Source organism: Triturus cristatus, chromosome 7, assembly GCF_964204655.1.
Source record: "Triturus cristatus chromosome 7, aTriCri1.1, whole genome shotgun sequence".
Lineage (NCBI taxonomy): Eukaryota > Metazoa > Chordata > Amphibia > Caudata > Salamandridae > Triturus > Triturus cristatus.
Genome location: NC_140590.1, coordinates 71,369,894 through 71,391,443, shown reverse-complemented (window position 1 = coordinate 71,391,443; position 21,550 = coordinate 71,369,894).

Below are 21,550 nucleotides of genomic sequence, written 5' to 3'. Positions count from 1 at the left end.
TGGGGATTTTACTGGTGTTCCCCTGGCTTGACCAGGCCACTGCGCAGCAGCTGGAGTAAGGGACACCGGCTGGTTACATGCAGACACGTGTGTACATGGAATAGGCTTTATAGGCTGGAAAGAAACATGCCAGGGAAAGTCAGTGTGTTTTACTGTGTTTTCACTTCATTATTCCCCTAAGGGAATGTGGGGCTCATGGCTAGATTAACTTCCGTTAGGCCTACAGATTCCAGACATGCACTTAAGTCCAATGTAGCAAATGTGAAAATAAGTATTCTGCAGAGTCCAAAGTCATATTTGTACTGCTTATGGGTCATCCACAACTGTCATATTTCTCTGAGCCAGCCATGACCAGACCCAGGCTGAGGGCTGACCTCAGCTGGATGGATTGATAACCTTTCTTCCACAAGCGAGGGCCTCCTCTCTACGAAGAGAAAATGGGTGGGGCTACAGGCCAATCCATCAACCGCTGTCGCTGGGTGCCAGGCACCAGGCTGCACCAAGGAGGGAAGGCAGCTTGGGGGGAAGGTGCTTCCGAGACATGTGGCAGAAAACCTGGACGAAGCCATTTTTGAACAAGCTCAGAGGCTGATCAAGAAGGAGGGAGCAGGGGCAGGGACGTGATGTGTCGCTGTTTGATAGGACCAACAGAGACTTCCTGCCAGTCCCCTACTCAACTTTTAAAAAGTGTTTGCACAGGAAGAGAAGGTCTCTCTGGGGTGTGGTCTGCTGAGGGTGAAGGTGCTGGAGCCTGGAGCAATGGGCAGTTGGAAGGAGACCCCCTGACTGCCCCCAGGACCCTATCAGCACCAGAAGAAGAGCCCAGGACTGGTGCACAGAAGCGGGGGCCTCTGCGCAGGGAGAGAGGCCCAGAAGGAGAACCTAACGAAAGGCTGGCGCAGGGAGCCAGTCAAGACAGCACATTGCTGAATCTACCCTCTCAGAGACCCAGAGGGCAGAGGAGAGTGTTCCCAGTGGCTGGGGCTGGTAAAGAGGAGCATGAAGCGCCCCATAATGCCTCGCCAGGCATTTGGAAATCTGCAGTTTTGGTGCTTTGTGGCCCCCAGAGGAGGGGGTCACCCTCATGTGTGAAAAGGGGTGCAGGGGGACTGGAGGAGCACCGCAGTCTCCCCCAGCATAAAGAAGAACAGTCCACCCCTAAGTTTCACGGGGCATCTGAAAGAATAACCCCTCAAGGGCTCAGCCAGCCTTTAACACCTTCTAGGCTGGAACTTATGTTCTACAGCTGAGGGTGTACTTTGAAGTGCATCATGGAGTGAAGGGCTGAGTTGGGGATGTCTGGAGAAGGGCATCCCCTGGAGGTGAAGTGGTGTAATTGCACCAAAATGCATTTACTATTGGTTATTTCTTTTTAGGTGGACTGAAAGTCCCATGTGTAAAGTGAAGTACCTGTGTAAGTTGATGTTAAGCTAAATGGAGTTATGTTGCTGGACCTTCCTTCTAGGGGGTCTGGCTGTATTTACGTAATCCCATGCTTTTACCTGTGATTCCTTTTAAAGTGAAGAGGCGCACTGCAGCAGAAGTGTAGTTGCCAGGAGTACTTCTTTTGAAGGGACTGTAAGTCACATGTGTAAGGAGTTGTCATAAGCCAAGTGGGGCTATGTTGCCAGACAGTCCTGCTAGGGTGTCTGGCTGTATATGCGCAATCCTGTGATTTCATCTGTGATGCCCTTAGGGGCTGTAATTGCAATGCATTCAAATGATCAACTAAGGTGATGAGTACTGTCATTCTAAAGTGTGCGTAAACATGGATTCTTGCTGCTGCGCTTAGGTGAAGACCCCAGACTGCTAGCCCTTAAGATATAGAGGTGCATACTTTATGATCAGTAGGAGATGCTCAGTCAGGGTCACGTGTCACCAAGGCAGGTTTACCCCTTTTTAATGCTTGTTGAGGTAATGGGGTGGGTCGCTACTGGGATGGTGCCAGTGCGCAGGGCCCTCGCTCCAGGTTATGTTCAACTAACTGCATTGGGGGCAAGTTGATGTGCATACATGGGAGGGGTGGTACTAGACCCCACCCCCGCTGCGGGAGGGGTGGAGATGTTATGCAATGTCACAAAGTAATTCCAACAGCTTATGTATATTTGTAAATTGGAGAAGTAGCACATTCAAACTTGAGTGTGTCCCCCTGGGCACACCGGAAAAAACGCAAAGCATTTGATTAGTTCATAGATCCGGCAATTTTATTCATTGCTTGATGAAGATTCAATAAAGTTTTTCTGAATTTGAATTCATAATAATCACAGGGTTAACATTAGTCATATCATCAATGTTTGTTCATTGTCCAATGCATTTCGGGTTTCGTAGAACCCTTCATCAGGGACAAACCTGAAACCACAATCAAAATGAGGAGGCTTTAGAAACTTAAATAATTAGGCATTCAAGTAATACAGTCTTTGTATGGTGTTTGTTTGAAAATGTATTAAAAAATTGAGCAAAGCTACAATGTAAGGGGGGCGAGTGTGCCTCGAATGTACTGCTTGTTAGTGGAATGTGTGGGAATATATGTAACGATTTCGCAATGTGATGTTCTTCATTGGTTTAGTAATGGCTATATGCAGTGTAAACTGCCGTAAGATGCATTAAACGTTGTTGAAATGGTGTTGTTCCAATAGTGTTAGTTGAACAGAGTAAAGTTTTAAAGATCACTTACATTGAGCGACCGGGGCTTCGTTCATCCGTTCGTCAAGTTGTTGTATTCGGCAGTGTGAAGTGCGCGATTAAATGACGATTAAATGACATGTTGAATTTAGTACGCGGGAGGTGTAAAAACTGAAAAGGGGTACAAGTAAACTGTTTCAAACGAGCGGGCTTGGCGGCCAGGTTAGACTGTTTAAAAAATAGGTGTAGCGGATGTGTTCAAACTAAAATAAACCGGTATATCGACCATAGTGGACAGATATGTCAAACTTATGGTGCTTGTGTTGAATGTTACTTAATCTTGTAAAAATATAAACTTGTAAAAGTCAGGTATACATATAACGCTTATTCATGAGCAACTTTAGCAGCCATGTTGGACTGGTATAGTGGTGTTGTATTTATGATAGGTGTAGAGTGTGAAAGTGAAATTGGCAGCCATGCTAAACTAGTGTATAAGGCTATAACGGTGATGTTGTAAGAATGAAAAAACATTGAAACGCAGTCATTAGAAATGTAAATTAAGTAACGAGAAAATTTTCTTTTACAGATAACATAAATATTCAATACGATCGTTGAGACCATGTGGTTTTAAAGAGTCCAATTATTTGTAAATTGGTGCATAGTATTGAGTGGTGTGTGTGTTTAATAAATGTACTCTTACTTTTATAAAGCAAAGTACTGACTGGACAATCAATTATTGAGTGTTATTTTTTTGCACCTGCAAATGGCGATTACTAGCCCACACCACCTCCCTTGAGTAAGCCTCAGACTGCTCTGCAACGCCTCCCTCTGAGAATCAGGCGCTACAATTGGGTGTTTGGTTCCCAGTGAAGGACAAATGTAGTCATGTTATTTGTGCAGGCCTCACAGATGCTGCCTCGTTTTCCAACAGTTACCTCTCCCTTCTGTTCAACACTTGACTTGTATAGGGGCCACTCCATTTATCTTGGAGGGCTGCTGGGGCCACTGGCTCCAGCACCCACACCTTCTGCCCTGGCTGGTAAACAGTCAGCACAACCTTTTGGTCAGGCCAGGCCTTTAAGAATTCCTGGCTAAGTTCAAGGTTTTTAGTTGCCTTTTTCATATACTCAGCCATCCTGGAGCGGAGACCAAGTACATAGTCCACTATGTCCTGTTTAGGGGTTTGAGAGGTAACTACCATCCCTCCTTCACCAGACACAATGGGCCCCTGACAGGATGGCCAAACAAAAGTTCAAAATGGCTGTAACCAGCCCCCTATTGAGGCTCCTCCCTGTAGGCAAACAAAAGGCAGGGCAAATGGCTGTCCAATCTGCGCCTAAGCTTTTCTGGGAGTCCTTAGATCATGCCCTTTAAGGTTTTGTTGAATCTTTCAACTAAACCATTGCATTGTGGGTGATAGGGTGTTGTGAATTTGTAATTCACTCCACACTCCTTCCACATTGCAGTCAAGTAACTAGACATGAAGTTTGGACCCCTGTTAGATACTACCTCCTTAGGAAAACCCACTCTTGAGAATACACCCAAGAAGGCCCTTGCCACCACAGGTGTTGTGGTGGTCCTAAGTGGAATGGCTTCTGGTCCACCACCACCAGGATAAATCTGTGCCCAGATGCTGTTTGAGGATCCATGGGACCAAATATACCAATGCCCACCCTCTCAAAGGGAACTCCCACCACAGGTAGTAGTATCAGGGGGGGCTTTGTGGTTCCACCTGTCTTCCCACTGGCTTGACAGGTGACACAGGAGCGACAAAACTCCTTGGTGTCTTCAGACATGTGGAGCCAATGAAAGTGAGGAGCAATTCTGTCCCAAGTCTTGTTTTGGCCCAGGTGTCTTGCTAGGGGAATATCATGGGCTAGTGTCAATAGGAAGCCCCTAAACTTCAAAGGTATTACCAACCTCCTGGAAGCACCAGGCTTGGGGTCTCTACTCCCTGAATATAGGAGTCCATCATCCCAATAAATGATATGGGTGCCACTAGCATTCCCAGCAGCCTCATCAGCAGCTTGCTTTCCGAGGGTTTCAAGAGAGGGACAGCTCAACTGCTCCTGGCTCAGATCTGCCGTGGAAGGGCCCCCTGTCCCCAAGAACTCAACCTGGTCAGGCTCAAGCTCCTCTGGGACAGTTCCTTCTTCAGGACTAAGTTCATCTCCCTCAGGAGGCTGATATGTACTCTGAAACAGGGGGGAAGGCACTGCCTTAACCCTACTGCTCCTCCTCTTGAGAGGCACCTGGTCCATTCTAGTGTTAGACATTTTTGCCAGTGACCTGGTCACAGCAAATACATGTGCAGGGATTCCCAGCATTTCTGCATGTGTCCTGAGCTCCACTTCTGCCCAAGCTGAAGTTTCTAGATCATTGCCCAGCAAGCATTCAACAGGGAGGTCTGCACTTACCATAACCTTTTTGAGGCCAGTTACCCCTCCCCGGGAGAAATGAACAACTGCCAAGGAATGGTCTGTCCTGACATTGCTAGCATCGGTCACTTGGTACATTTCACCAAGTATAATCTGCCCAGGAGTCACAAGATCTTTTGTCACCACTGTGACACTCACTCCTGTGTCCCTGAATGCCAAAGCCTCTTTTCCATTTATCAAAGGCTGTTGTCTGTATTTGCCCAAGTTACTGGGACTCATAAAGGAGGACATATCCATGCCTCCATCACAGATCAGTACAGCCTAAGTCAGAACTCTGACTAGGCCAGAGTCCATCTCAGAACCCAGGGTTAACCCTACTACACCCTTATTCTGAGTACCACCAATTGTAGCTGCACTAAGGGGGAACCGTTGCCTTAGGGGCAATGGTGGCTGTAGTTGAGTCTTTGGACTTTGTACAGTCACTAGTCCAATGGGTTTTCTGCTTACAGATTTTACACCATCGTTTCTTTTGGCCTTTACCTTTGTTAGATTGGGACTCCCCCCCAGATGCAGATTTATGGGGACGTTGAGAAGACTTCTGGTCTTTACCCTTTTCCCCACCCTTGTCAGAGTTCTTCAAATCTTGCTTCTTTGGGTCACCACCTTGGTCCTGAACCTTCTGCTTCACCCTGGTTCTGACCCATTTGTCTGTCTTCTTTCCCAATTCTTGGGTAGAGGTCAGATCAGAGTCCACCAGGTACTGATACAACAGCTGATGTTGACAATTATTAAGGATTTGCTCCCTCATAATTAAGTTGTACAATCCTTTGAACTCACACACCTAACTGCCAAGTAACCAGCCCTCCAGAGCCTTAGTAGCACTGTGGAAATATGGATTTTTATGGTCGGTTATGTCCCCTATCTTGGACCCCAACGGTTTCATGTATAAGTCACAAGTACATGTATGTTCCCTCCAGTTCCAGTTATGAAGACGCAAACACATGTGCGTCCACCGTCAACATGTCCTCTTTCAGATCCGCCATGAATGGGCCGGATATTCTATTCCTAAGTATAAAAGGCCACCGGCTTTATATGGTTCACTTCCCACATTTCTACAGATTCAGGCGAGTAGGCCCGAATTCTGTCATCAAGCCTTTTTCTTGCCTTCTGCCTCTGAAAGCTCCAGTCTGAGCCTGCATCTGTGACCATGAACTTTGTCTTACTCCCTGCGCGGCTAACGGTGCCTGATCCAGCCCGTCGCCTGCCAAAAACTGTATTTCACCTTCGAGATTATCTCCTTCGCTCCTCATCCGATGCATTCCTGTCTAGCAGTTTAGGTAAACATTCCTCCAGCTACCGTGCAAAGGGCCAGGCCTCGCTGCCCTCATGCAAGTAATTCATAGCCCTGTTACCATGGAATATTCCTACCCCCTCGCATCTAGTGTAGACACTTAGACGCTTGTACACGCACTAACAGTCAGTATAGTCAGTATAGAATAAGATTCTATCCTAAGAGACCTCTCTTTTGGGATAACACAGTTCTTTAAACATAGGATATTAGATATGATTTGGGATTAGGTTGACATAACCCCAGACTTTTGTCTCCACATGTAGAGCTAAATGTCAAGTCCCATTCTCCCCCTAGTTGCACGTCAACTCACACGTCATGCTGCTGCGCGCGCATCTCTGCCAAGTATTTTTGCTGACATTGCGAAATTCTTTCATGGAACCACCCATTTGTGACATCATACCTAATGACGTTCTTTAGTTACGCCTAGTTACACCCATTTTAGTTACGCATGTATGCCTTTATCTCTGTTATCAACTGTTACGCCTCCTGCATCTGTTTCACTGTAATGCCTCTTCTATAAAAATGATTATCTGTCAATAATGTATTGTTCCTTCCTTCCTGAACTTTCGTGGTGATGGAATAGAAGGCCCATAATTCGAATTATGTTCCTTTGTATAGGAATAAAGCCCGTTCCGAATCTCTAATACCACGGATTCTGCCTCTTATTTTATTGAGCTATTCTTATTAATTTTCCGCATCAAATTAAGTACCGGTAATTAAATTATTTACCACAGCACAATCTATTTATTTATTTGAGGAGTTTTATATAGCGCTTCCCGGACCCGAGGGCATTGGAGCGCTTTACAGCAGTTTTTTCACAACAGTCTTATAATAGAGCCTGTTATCTTGTTATGCATATTGGTTCGGAAGTCCAAGTGTGCTGTGCAGTATTGAGGTAGTACATGAGTCCTGAGATTAGTCTTGATTAGTGCATGTTGTCTTGGGTTGAACAGAGCAGTTTTTCGCAAGAGACATAAAGAAGAGCAGCGTAATACATATAGGTTCGGAGGTCCAAGAGTACTATGCAGTATTGAGGTAGTACGTGAGTCCAGAGGTAACCTCGATTGGTGCACTTTGTCCTGGGGTGAACCTTTAAGGGTGAGGCGGAGGAACTGGAGGAGGTTAGAGAGCAGAGTTATAGATATAGAATAGGGAAGTCCAAGTTTCTTTGCAGTATTGAGGTAGTACGTGTGACCTGAGATAACCTCAATTAGTGCACTTTGTCTTGGGATGAACCCTTAGGGGGGAGGATCAGGAGATGGTTAGGGAGCAGGTGGAAGGTAGGTCTTTGTGGTAAAATGTCAGGGAGCAATGACGAGTAGAGATTTGCGTTGAGGCAGCGGTTATCCCTTCGGGAGGGAGCGGTTGAGGAAGTCCACCCAGTCTTGATTCTGTGCCTTTTGGGTATCACTGAACTTTAACCTATATTGTTCAGTGGTTAGGTCAAACCCATCAATCAGTGCACTCTTCAAGCTTTGGTAATCATCAGCATCTTCTTCTCTTACAGTGAGGAGCTTATCTCTGCCTTTGTCTGCAAAGGAGAGCCACAATATTGTTGCCCACTGCTCCTGGGGGACCCTATGAACTTTACAGGCCCTTTCCAGTGCAGTAATCCATTTGTGGATGTCATCCCCCTCTGGTAGGGAGGGACAATCTTGTTTAGGTTTCTATTTTCATGAGACCTCTCCCTAACAATAGCGAAGTTGCTGCCACCATAGGACTCTAGTCCCAACTTTGTTCTAGCTTTATGAATCTCTAGGGACTCCCTTTCTAGGGTTATCTGCTCTCTTCTGATCCTAAGCTAAGCTTCCTCATACTTGAGCAGTCTCTCTTTCCTCTCATGAGAGGATTCCCTCCTATGAGCGGAAACAGAGGTCCCTATGGAGGTGTCAGAATGGTTAGACTCCTGAGAAGGAGATCTGGACCTTCTAGGCACACTCCCAACTCTTCCTGGTGGAGTAAAGAGAGGGTCATCATGGCCATCTTCCTCATCTTCAGGAGGAGTTGTATTGCTCAGGTTAAGATCATTGTCATCCTCCTGGCCAGCTCCAGAGGTCAGGTCATGGGTGTCTGTACCCCTGGGCCCTTCCTCTTCCGCTGCCCCACCCACTCTGCCTACCCCCTCAGACCCTGAGGTCCTTCTGAGATCATCCAACAGCAGTACCACTATGAGGCGTTGTGTGTTTGCACTTTTTCCTCTCAACTTCCTAGTACTACACAATGCATCAAGTCAAAGAATGGGAGTTTGTCATACTTGGAGGCTAGAAGCCCACTGGCTTCTGGCAGGGAGCCACTGGTTCCTGGCCATGAAGACATCACTAGTGAGGTGTGGTGTATGCACTACATACTCTAGTGTGGCCTACTAAACTCTCTTGAGTTGTAGAAAGGGTGTGCTAAGCCCTTGGCACACAACTCTAAGTTCAGTAGAACTCACTGTAGTTTAAGCTTTTATTATATGTACCTCAGGTACCTTTAGTGGTTTTCAGTTAGTCACTCACTTGAGATTATCTGGTAAAATAATGGCAAGCTTGAATCCAAACCGCTGCACACCAATGTGAGAAGCTGGCCTGGTATATGCTGTCCACTATTTATAGTGGGCACCTTGCACCAGTCCAAACAACCCCTTATTGATGAAAGGTTAAAGACAAACTTAATTGAAAGCTATCCTAGTGGCAGCTATGGAGAGCAGCCTTCAGGCTAAGTCTTGAAGGAATGTAAAGCAGCTTGTTTTACCAGTCTATAATCTCTTGAATGATCAAATGAAAGGACAACCACACCAGGTATATATTTAAAATATATGTATTTAAGATAAAACACACCCCTCTAGTCTCTTTATGAGGCTGGAGTTCGAAGTACTTAAGTTACAAGTCAGTAATCAACAATATTAGCACAAATACACGTTTGGTCCCTAGGGGCGTACCAAACCATATATCAATAAAGTGGTATACGAACCATGCCCTCTGGTGCTCCCGTGGGTGTTGACCCTTGAACTTCCTAAGTCCAAAAGGGTTTGGTCCTGACTCGTTTCTAAGTGTCCTTATCTTTAAAATTCGAACTGCGACTTTCCCCATAAAAGCTAACGGGAGCTTGCGGCTGTATTCTCACACTGCACACGTCCCCCGTGGGTCCCCAGTGTCACTACCTTGGGTGGTTCCTTGGGGTCCCAGTGATTCTACAGGCTCTAGGCCTTGTGTCTAGTCAAGTCATGGTTCTTATACCACTTTCTTAGTATATGATTTGGTCCGCCCCAGGGCCTAACGTGTATTGTGCTAAATTACTGTAATATTTGAAGTGTAACATATGTGCTTTTACCTCTAGCCTTCTAAAGAGACTAGTAGAGTGTGTTTAGAAATAAATAAATATGTTTTATATATATACCTGGTGTGGTTCTCCTTTCATTTGGTCATTCAGGAGATTATAGACTGGTAAAAGAAGCTGCTTTACATTCCTTCAAGACTTACCTGAAGGCTTCTCTCCATAGCTACCACTAGTATAGCTTTCAATAAAGGTTGTCTTTAACCTATCATCAATAAGGGGTTGTTTGGACTGGTGCCAGGTGCCCACTATAACTAGTGGAGAGCATATACCAGGCCAACTTCTCCCAATGGGTGTGAAAACAAATCTTGTAGGGCTAAGCCAATGTTTTGGTTTACTCAACAGAATGGGATCTATGCCAACGCTGTTCTGGAATAAAAATCTTGCTGGCTGGAAATAGTAAAGTGAAGAGTTTCAGAATGGTCACCACCATAGTTGTTTATAGCTGTTCCCAAACTTCCAAGGCTAAACACACCTTGGAACACATTGGCACACCAGTATTCTGACCCACTGAATGGATGTTCAGATGTGGAGGACTCTGCACTCATGGCACAGATCACCATACTGTAAGTGGGCGTGTGCCTGCCAAGAATTCCTTCAATAGTTCCTGGCAGGCGTAAGCAAGTTAAATCTGATCGTATACTTATGTTCACAACATAATTTACCTTTGTGAGTCGTCGATAACATTTCTGAAAATCACAGCCTCAAATAGAAGGCATCCTATATTCCACAGAGCCTGGGTGCACAGACTGCAGTAGTGCAAGCAGCAGCAGTTCACATTTTTGCAAACAGAGAACACCTATGCTCAAGATGGCAGAAGTCCTGCATGCAACAAAAAATGATGCACAGCACACATTCAGCACCACCGATTTTGAAAGCAACACCGCACATATCATACAGTCATCAGTGTATAAGTTTGATGGTGAAACCTCCTCACCCGTGTAGCTCCAGACCTTTTTTTTATAGGTTCTGGGCATTTTACACACTGCTAGAAAATACAGAACTGTCTAAATACCTTCAAGCACCAATAAATACAAAGCATTGTTGGCCCTTTTCAGCCCTATGTGTGATTGTAAGGTGCATTAATTCAAGGCAGTCTGACAGATGGAGATGTTGGAATTTAGCAAATTAAAGAGAATGCAAAAACCAGAACTGTACATGAGAAACACTAGAGAGGAAGGCGGCAAGAGCATGTGTGATAAATTGGGTGTCGCTGCCTTTTTTTGCGGTTTCAGCCTGGGGCGGGTCCTTCGGGGTCTTCCTCCATGGGTTGTGTGTTCCCAGGCCTTTTGGCTTTTTGCTTGCTCGGCGCTTGTGGCTGGTTGGCGTCTGGGCTGGGGGTCGGTCTCTGTGGGAGTTCTGCGGGTCTGTTCCCCTGGTGCATGCCGCTGGGCGGTTTCTTGCTTGCTATGCTCTCCTTCTGTGTTGCCCTGCAGCCTTGGCTTCTGTTCCTCCTGCTGCCCGCTCTGTGGTTCGGCCGGGTCGACTAGTTCATCCGTGTTGTGGTGTGTGCTTGCTGGGCCGTGGCACGTTTTGGTGCGGTCTCTTCCAGGTTTTGTTGGCTTCTTCTTGCGGCCTCTTTGTTCTGTCCTCTAGGCCTACGGCCGTCCTGCCCTGCGGGCTTCTGTTCTCCCTGGTCTGCCATGGTTGTTGCCTGGTTGGAGGTCTGCCTGGGTTTGCCAGTTGCTGTGGCTTGATCTGGTCGTCACTGGTTTTGTCTGGCGCTTTTTCCCTTTTTCGGGTCCTGGTGCCTTGCTGTTCTTGGGCTTCCTTCGGCTGCCTGCTGCCAATCTGCCCGTTGGTTCCTGCCCTTTCTGTGGGTTCAAGCCCGGTGCGGGCCTGTCTGGGTGCCTGCCTGCGGTTTTCGCCTTTGGGCGCTTCTTGCATCCTTCCGGGTGTTTTTGCTTGGCCCGTGCTTGGGGTGTATGGTTTCTTCTTGCCCTTCCGTGGGTTTGCTGGGTCCTCCCCCTTGTTTTCCGTGGGTGGGGAGGCTGTTGTGCCCTCACTCTGTCCTGGTGGGCCCTTGGACTTGTTGGGCTTTTGGCTCCGGGTGGTGCTGGTTGTGCCCCTGGTGGGTTCTGGCTGGAGTTGGGTTTGCTTCTCGCCTGCTGCCGGGTTGTGTTGCCTGCTGGGGTTTGGTTTCCGGTTGTGGTTTCCTTCTCCCCTCTTGTGTTTCTCTTGGTGGCTTAGTGCGCTTTGGACTTTGTCCCTTGCCTGCCGCTCCCTTTGGCTCCTGTGGTGGCTGGGTGTCGCTGGTCTTTCTTGGCCTCTACCTTGAGTGGCCCCTTTTTCTTCGGGTGCCTGGCTCCTGTGCCCCGCCCTGTCTGCTGTGCCCTTTCCCTGCTTTGTGGGGTTGGGGTCGGCCTCCCCTGGTGTATGGGCCGCTTTGCTGCTTCCCGCATCTCTCTTTCCACCTTGGGGTTGCGGTTGGCTTTGCCTCGGATCTGAGGCTCTGGCCTTTCCCCTTTGGGGGCCTGTCGTTGGGCCTGTGTTTTTTTCTCGCTCCTATGCGGGCTGCTTTCGGTCTGTGATGTCTGTGGCCCTTGCTCTCTTGTTGGCTCAGGGTTGTTCATTCTCCCCTTGTTTGAGTCTGTTCCTGCACCCCTGGGGGGGGGTGCGTATTTGGCTTCTCCGGGCTCCTCTCCTTTGGTTTCTGATGGCTGGGTTGTTCCGGTGTGCTGTTGGGGCCTGGGCTCTGCCTCTGTTGGATTTGCCCTTGCGGTCCCTGTTTTTGGCCTCCCGTTCACTTGTGCGTGTGGGTCACTGGTGCACCTCTCAGCTTGGTTTTGCTGGGCTGTATGCTGTGGGGCCCTTGGTTGCTTTGGGGTCCTCTTTTGGTCCCTGCTTGCTTCCTTTCCTGGCCGCTCGTTCTCTTGGGCTTTTGGAGTTCTTTCAGCCTCTATGTCCCCGGTAGTTCTGACCCTGGTGTTCTCGGTCCTGCACTGGTCTTCTGTGCTTTCCTGTGCTGCTCCTTTGTGGCTCGCTGTTGTGCTGGGGCCATTGTGTGGGTTTTCTGGTGTGGGCTGCTGGTCTCCCTCCCTGTCTTCCTGCTGCTTCTCCTCTCTGGGTGGCCTGGCTGTGGTTGGCTGCTGTGCCTTTCACTGTGCCCCTTCTTGGTTGTTTTTTTTTTGCCTCTCCTTCCGGGTCCTCGTGGTGCCGTGTTGGGGGCCTCCTGGCTGGCTGGCCTGCCAGTTTCTCCGTCTGGCTTCTTGGGCATTTGTGGGTCACCTGCCGGGTTTGGTTGTTGGCCTCCTTGTTGGTCTTTCCTGTTTTGCTCTTCTGCAGCTCCTCTTGGGGTTTGCCTTTGGTGGTTCCTTGGTGTCCTCCTTTGTCCTCCTGGCGTGTGGGTCTGTTCTTGGCTGGTGGAGTTCCTCCTTCCCAGTTCTGGGGTTTGGTTTCCCCGGTTCCGTGTTTGGCCTCTGTTGTTGTCTTTCTTGGTTGTACCCTGGTTTTGACCGAGTCTGCTTCAGGTTGCGCTTCTTTGCTCTCCCTGGCCTCCGTTGGGCAGGTTGTTGGTTTTCTCGTCCCAGTGTCTCCTGCTTTGGGGGTGTGCCTCGGGCCTGGCCGCTTGGCCGGTTCCTGTGCCCCGGGTGGCGGCCTTTTTTTCCTGCAGCTCTTTGGTGTCTCTGCTGGGGTTGGACGCTGGTCATTCCGTCCCTGTGGCCTGGGCCTTCTGTGCCTCTGGGTTCCCTGTGGCTGCTGTTGTCGGCTGAGGGGGGGGGGCCTTGCTTGGGTTCCCAGCCCCCTTTTTTCTTTCTGGCTGTTCCTCTGGGTCGTAGCCTGTTTTCTTGTCTGGTTCTGCCCTCTTTGGTCTTTGCGGCTCTGCAGTTGGCTTCCCCTGGTGTGTTGATATTGGTCCTGTGGTTGGTCACGTCTTTCCTTGCTCTCTTGCTTTGGTGTGCCTCTTCGGTTTCGTCTTCCTTCCCCTCGCTTTTTTGGTGTGGTCCTTTGTGGGTTCCTGCGTCTGTGGGTCGCCTTCTTCCCTGTTCTGGGGGGTTCGCTCTCTGTCTTGCCTCTGCTATGTTCCTTCCTGGGTCTTCGGCCTTGCCGCCCTGTGTGGCCTGTTCTCCCCTGCTCTTGGCCTTTGGGCCGGGTTGGCCTGTTTTGTCCCTGGTTGGGTGGCTGTCTGGTGGTGCCTAGGGCTGTGGGCTTCGCCCTTGGTGGTGTTTCCGTGGTCAGTTCCCCTTCCTGGCTCAGTTGCTTCGTTGGGGGGCTTCCGCTTCTCCTGGGCTCCCTTTGGTCGTTCAGGGAGGAAGGGATTTTGTTTTGGCCCCTCTGGTTGTTCCCTTGGTGCTTGGCTCAGCGTGCGGGGCCTCCTTCTGGCTTGTCTCAGGGGTCCTTGTACTTTTTTGCAGGTCGTCCACTGCTAGTTTTGGGGTCTTGGCTCTGTCCGCTTGGTTCAGGGCGTGGTTGGTTGTGTGCTCCTGCCTGTGTTTTTCTCCTTTCTTGTGGGCTCCTTTTACTCCTTTGGGGTGCTGTTTTTCGGTCCGGCGCCCCTGGTGTTGGTGGGAGCCCAGAATTCCGGGTTGTCTGCTTTGGCATTCTCCACTTAGTTCAGGAATGGGACGAGAACAGGAGAGACCTGGGGGTAATGTCCTCGTCCCATTCCTTACGCCCCTTCTTCCCTCCCTGGCTGCCGGCCTTCCGGTTGTTGGCTTGGTATTTTCAGGCTGCATGCTGGGCTGGTACCGCTTATGTACTCCCAGTGGGAGGGAGTGGGTGGGTGTCCCAGCATGCTCCTGTTCTTTTTTTCTGATGCGGAGATGGTCATCTCCACCTAGTTCAGGAATGGGACAAGGACAACGGGACCAGGAGTAATGAAGATTACCGGTAAGTAATAGGACATTCTCAAACAACAGCCACAATTCTTGTCAGGGTGACCCACAAAAAGTCAATAAATTAACCTGTGCTTAACCCTCTACTAGCTTGGCACAAAAGTGGTCAGGCTTAACTTAGTGGCAATGTGTAAAGTATTTATGCAGTACTTAAACAGCAATAAAGTGAAGACACAACACAAGAACAATTTCACACCAGTTTAGAACAATAGAGTAACATTCAATAAATAATTTGCCATCAAAATGACAACAATCAAATCAGTAGAACTGGAGTTATACATTTTTTTAGTTTAAAGTGAAAATAGCACCTCAAAGCATTGATATATAGTCATGCAATACTGAGACAAAGTCGAAGGGTTGGCTGACTGCAATGAAGCGCGGTTCCAATACATTAAGTGAATTGGTCCAGGTCTCCGATTACCGACACAGAAGAAAAATGTCTGCGAATATAAAGTTCAGCGGGACAAGGCAACCAGCGATGTCTGTGGAGGAGGGATCATTGTCAGGGAGCCGTTGGATGAAGGTACATGAATATTTCTACGTTTGTATCCAATCTCTTTTTATATAAGTCAAAAATCTCCAGTAGGAAGAAGCTGCAGGCTGGAAGTGATGAGGGCTCCACAAGGCTGGATACCCCTATGTGAGGAGCTGCTCTACAAGATTTGCAGCAGTGGAGAAGTCAGGCTGACTGGCTGTTCTCCTTAGGTGGATTGACAAGCAGGTAGGTACTAGTCTCCTCTTGGTTCTTAGGGGACTTTTTGACTGAACATTTTAGAGTTTTGGATTTGGGCTTTCTGGGCTCCATATGCACCACTTGGAGGATCAGGAGTCACTCAGGCAGTTTCCAGGTGCGAGTTCAAGATGGCTGGTGCCTTTTCTGTCCCTGATGCTCTGATATTGAGGCCAGTCAACAAGTCCTTGGAGTCACTTTGGAAGCCCTTTGTTCAAACAGAGATTCAGGTCTCAAGCAGCAGGGCAGTCCTCCAAAGGCAGGATTCAGACAACAGGGCGGAACTGTTTGTGCAGCAGGGAAGTCCTCTTAAGAACCAAAGCAGAAGGATGACAGTGGTCTATACCAGAGCTAGCACATTCACATTTTCAGGAAGAAATTAATTACATCTGTACAATCAAGTGTGCTCAATGAAGACGAGTAACACTATGTCATCCTAGTAGTGCCAAGTATAAGGGAGACACGCCATATACAAAAAGTAACCAAAATGTCTAGAGAACCACCAAAATGAGAAGTAAAAGGTCTGTTACTTTAACGGTTCCATTTCAGTAAGATAGACTTCAATAAACGTGAGCTAAATACATAAAACCGATGGTTCCATTCATTTTTATTCCATTTTCAGGTGCAAAACAAATTTCAAATTATCAGCCGATACATGTTTCGTCGAACTCAATGACTTTTTCAAGGCTTCTGAGTGATATAATTAGTTAATCCAAAGAACAGTTCATAAGAACTCAGAGCCCCGAAGGCTAGAGAAAGGATGATCTTATTTAAAGTTATTGTGCACAAAAAGTCCAACACGAAAAAGTCCAATGTAGAATGCATGCAAAACGCAGAATGCCAGATCTGTATTTAGCGTATAAGTATACTCAAAAAAATGTGAATCGATATCACAGCCTCCTCGCCGATCCCAAAAAATGGGGATCCTTATTGAAATCCATCATAAGTATTTGCTGTATTCTTAAGTCAACGTTCACACCTGTGGTCAAATGTAGTCTGTGATGGGGAAGTATGGAATCTGATAGGGGCAGCCCCAAACCCACCTACAATGAGTTCCACAGGTATCCCCCTACATGCAAAACTCAAGGGCCCATGTAATACTTGGCTATCCCTCACCTGTGCTTTTTGTTTTTGCAAGCATCAACTCCAGCAGTTCCATTAATTTTACCTTCTTCTTCATCCTCACTGAAAACAATTTTAGGTCAACAAACATCAAACTCTCACTCATTCCTACTGCTTTCCCAGGGGCTAATGGCACCCCCACATCCTGAAACTTCTCCAACAACAAGAAGCACTCCATTGAAGAGGGAGGACCAATTAAAAAGGAATCATCCAAATAGTGTGTCATACAATCAGCACCAGTAATAAATGTAGACAATCTCTGCAGAAAAGTACTAAACTTCTCAAATAAAGCACAAGAAATTAAACAGCCTATGGGCAATGCCTTATACCCCAAGAGACAACTTCCAAACTGTATGCCCAACAACTCATAGTCGAGAGGGTGGACTGGCAATAACTGAAAAGCAGCCTTAGTAAGACACTTTGCCATCTGCACACCCTGGCCAAACCTGTTAATCTACTCAATTGCATTATTCACCATGTTATAATGAGCCTTGCCTGGTTCCTCAGGTATGAAATCATTATAGACTGCTCCTCAGGCCAGGATAAATGCCTGAATTTGCCTTGTTCTGGTCCTACCATCCTCCATTCCTGTACTTCTTTCATCAATTTCGACAATACTAGGTCTTCATGACCCTTCACAATCGCAAATTCTCTGCACGTTTTCTTACTCCATGCCTATTTTGTCCAAGCCTAAAGCCAAACTCAAGATCCTGCCATAAAAACAAAGGGGCATATCATCAAGGGAGACATTGCCGCTTTTTCGGCACATAGCGCCGAAAAAGCGGCGATTTGATCATCACCCTATTTACAAGGACACGCTAACATGCGTTAGTGCGTATGTCCTTGCTACTTTGCATGTCAGCTATCAATATCGCTAATGACATGCAAAGTAGGCGTTCCCCACATAACATCATGGGATAACCTCGCAAACACAGCTTCGCTATATTTACAAGGATGCCCCAGACCCGCGAAGCCATTCTTAAAGTCGCGCTAAGGCCCCTTTAACGCTGGATGGTAACTCCTGCTAAAATTTCTACTTAGCGATCTGTAACATGGGAGGAGGATTGAAAGGCTAGGTCCACACCTGCCTATTATCAAGGTTTTCGTTCTTGCAGGATAATTATCGCTGATTTTGCAGCTTCTCTCCCTCTATCGCTGGATTTCACATCGCCTCGGTGAAAAGCGTTGATAATACTCCGCTAACTCGGGGCAGAAATCCAGCGATAGACTGCAATAATGCAAATCGCGCTGAGCGCGATTTGTGATGATTATCACATCTCCTTGCTAATATGCCCCAAAGATTTTTCTGTTTTCCTCAAACATTGAAATCCAGTGCCTAAGCCGTTCCACTTTACTTAGTGCAAGACTCTTTTTCCAAAGTGTTCTTCGAGCCTCCCACCAGCCCATGTCATTCTGATTTTCCCACTTTTCCCCAGACCTCCTTCTCCTGCTGCAGCCCTCATGGGTGCAGACACACTTCATAAATGCATGTTTGCCATTGCACTTCGAACATTCGTGCCTGAACCGGCAGTACTCCCTGTAACAAGTCCCTGTCTTAGATGACCAGCATGCTCCTGTTGGTGCACTTCTTTGACCTCATCCTGCTGCACCCACCCCTCCCTGGGTGGGCGCTTTTGAAAGGTCATCCACAGGTCCTGTAAGATGTCGAACACAACCTTGAAGGTGCCATTGTTTGCAGTTGGAGTTTGATGTCTTGAGGTCCCCATATTATATCAGTGTCCTCTGCCACAAGGACCCAAAACTCCTCATCAAATCCACGCCCCGCCCCTCAAATGTGAGCGGATCTTTACTCACTACATCAATGTATTTAAAAAGGGCCACACAGCGATCTGGGAATTTTTCGCAGTATATGCTAGCGCAAATAAGAAAAGCTGCCATCCAATTCTCTGTGGTAGCTGGAACCCTGCACCTCCCAGAAAGCTCATATTCCTTCTCCTTGAAACCCTCCTTTATCCATTCTTCTGCGTGTATAAGTTTCAAAGCTTCCCTTTAAGTCTTCGCTCCTTGGTCAAGGCCATCAAATGTGCCCACAGGTTCTGTAACACCCATATAAGATATCTTTTAGGGCTGGGCACAACTCCCTGAATTACTGCAAACTAACTAGATCAAACTATGTTTGAAAGATAGGGGCTACAAAGAAAAATGTCTGCGACAGGCTGAGAAGAGAGTATTAAAACTAACGAGGGAAAAGACATTGGAAAATGGTGCTCACTTATGTAGAGCAGGCAGAAAAGGAGGTTGCCTTTATTACACAAAATAATATATACAGCACGCCCATCTGCTACATCTTAAGGCGACATTGGCACATTCTAACAGCAAAAAGAGCTGTATGATCAACATTCTTATTAACTGCAACACAACGTATCCTGTATATATTGTGGGTTGTGCTTGTGAGAACATTTGTGTAGGCAGTGGCATATGCCCTCTGAAATTGCGTAACCAGGAGCACCTATGGGCAATCAGGAATTGCAATTTGGACTACCTGGTAGCGGTACATAATAAGGAGACTCGCTCAGGGAGTGTCAAAATATGTCACCATGCCTTGGAACAAATCAGGAATAATGAAAGGGGTGGGAACAAAGAGGCGATGTTAAGAAACTCTAAAGCCAAATAGATAAGCAGACCTGGAATTGTTGAATATGCACACAACACTAATGAAGAGTTGAGTCATTTTTAAGTCTCGCCTAGGCAGCGCACATGAGCTGCACGAGGAGATGACCTTTAGAAATTGGTCAGCTCTTTTCAAGCACTAGTGCTCGCATCCACCTTGCGGGAATGCGCGCGCCGATGCCAGCACAAGCACGAGTGCTTGAAAAGAGCTGTTTCCATTTGCCTGCTCGCGGTCATGTTCTTGTACTGTACTTGAGCTCCATCTACTGGCCATTGTCTGCAAGGTATTGGCGAAATGATTAACTTTTAGACTCTGCCGCGTTACAAATGTCTGTGAATAAATAAACTTGCAAACAGCGTCCCCTACAAATGTTGAGCCACAATGACATTATTGAAGATAGGTCCTGTGTGTGGTGTTCAATTTCCTGATTGTTCTCAAATTTAAAAAAATCATTTTTGGGGCTAGACATGCGTGGAAGGTTTCTTGCATTCTCGTATAAATGATTAAGAGGTAATATCTTGTTTTTCATGCATGCTCAGCATAGATATGCAAAGGTTATTGGAGAATAGTCTATTATGCTGAAACTTGCTATGAAATGGATACTTCCGTTCTTCGAAATTGACAAATTAACGAGGATTTATTGCTTATTGGTAATTCCAGAGGAATCTCATATTATTTGCAAATCCTAGTCACATCCTTTCTTTATCACTCATTCGGGTATCCTGTCGCTTCAAGCTGTGCTTCTAATATTATAACATGCGTTTTTCTAAAAAATGGACTTCAGAATGGGATGAACAATTTTAATATATCAAAAAATCATTCAAACTTGGGGTCCTAGGGAAAATATTTAAAGACCAAACAGAATTTAATCCCCAATCTAGAACTTAAATAACACAAGAAAAACCGTTGGGCTGAAAAAATAGACTATAATAACAACTGACTAAACTGAATTGATTGAAGGAGTCCTTTTAAAGAGGACGGAATCCCATCACCCACCAAAGTGGCATGCTTCATCATCTGGGATCTCCTTTTAGTTGCAAACCCTAGTGCAACTAAGAATACAATGTATTTCTTGTGTTGTGATTCCATACTAATGACATGTAATGTGCTCTCTCTCCTTCATACATGGTTTTTGTCTATTGGGGTGTGTCACATAAATGTGCTTTTCTATGCTGGAAACAAGCAGCCTGTGCGGCCGCACTCGGCGTTGACCTGGAGGGGGGTCACTGACCTCAGGGGTGGATCTGTGTTTAGCAATAACACAGGATTTAAACTCACCTGTTGCAGGTCCTTATCCGTCCACCTTTCAGGCAGCAATAACAATGCCAAGATAACTCATTTGATTAATGTTCCTGATAGAGAGAGAGAGAGAGAGAGATCAGAGTTTTGTCTAGTTGCAGTTTTGACTCGGTATAAAGTTGCACACGGGATTAATGTGCCTGCTGCAAAGAACAGATCGGTATTTTATGTGGATAGCTGAGTGGATTAGTAAAGCCAGCCTTTACCAGTGCTTTAGACCAAGGCAAATATATTTGAGAGAGGATTTAGGGAGAGATGAGAGGCACTTTAGCAAAGTGACAGTGAGGTAATCAGAGATGTCCCTGAATAAGACTAAGATGTGGACAGACTGATTGATTACGCTTGCACTTTGAGGTTATTATTGGCAATTTTTGTTAGCTGTTTTTTGAGTTGTGTGAACGAACAATTAGGGGTTGTTGTGCTGAAGTATTGTTATGCTAATATGTACCACTGTGATGCAATATTATTGTCAAACTTTATTGTCACTGCGTGTCTCACCATCTCTGTACATTCCACAGTTGAAGATCGGTTCCCTGATCAGTTTCTGTTGTGCCTTCATCAGATCCAGATGTGTCTGGGGCTTGTATAAATAAATCTACTTGAACCTTCAGCCGAAGAATCTTACTTCATTACAAAAGTGGCGAAGAGCGGAAAAAGGCCCAGACGCTGCTACACGACGTCATACCTGGGCTTTTTAACTAACTACAAAGACAACTGGAATGGTGAGACACCTTTTGAAAATTACAGAGTGGATAATACTAAAGAAGAGGTACACTACAAAGTCTCCTTACCATCCAGATCCCAGATAAGTGCTTTAAGCAAGTAGGGCTGGCAGTGTGTGCGAGTATACGCGGAGGCAGAGCGTACCGAGGTTGACTCTGGCAGGCTGAAGAAAATATGATTACGTCAGTGGTCAACCGTGGATGAGTCACGTGCAGCAGCTGTCTCTTTATGTTTGTGCGACGCAACCAACCCGCTGTAGAAAGTAATACAAGAAGACGCCGGATGGCCATCTTTACAGGCAGCATGTGTGCCGCACAACTGACAGCGTATTGTAACACTTCAGCACTGAAGCGGAAAATTATCCCTATGCGCAAGTGTTGGAACGGGCGCGTGGTGAATTTGTCAAAGGACTTCATCAAGCCTGGATTTGTGTAAATGCCAGTCATCTAGCAGGAGAATTTTACAGTACTCTAACCATCTTTAGTTAAATTCATCTGGGAAACAAAGAGAAAAATATTTTTTAGTGTTCCTAGTTCTTTGGCT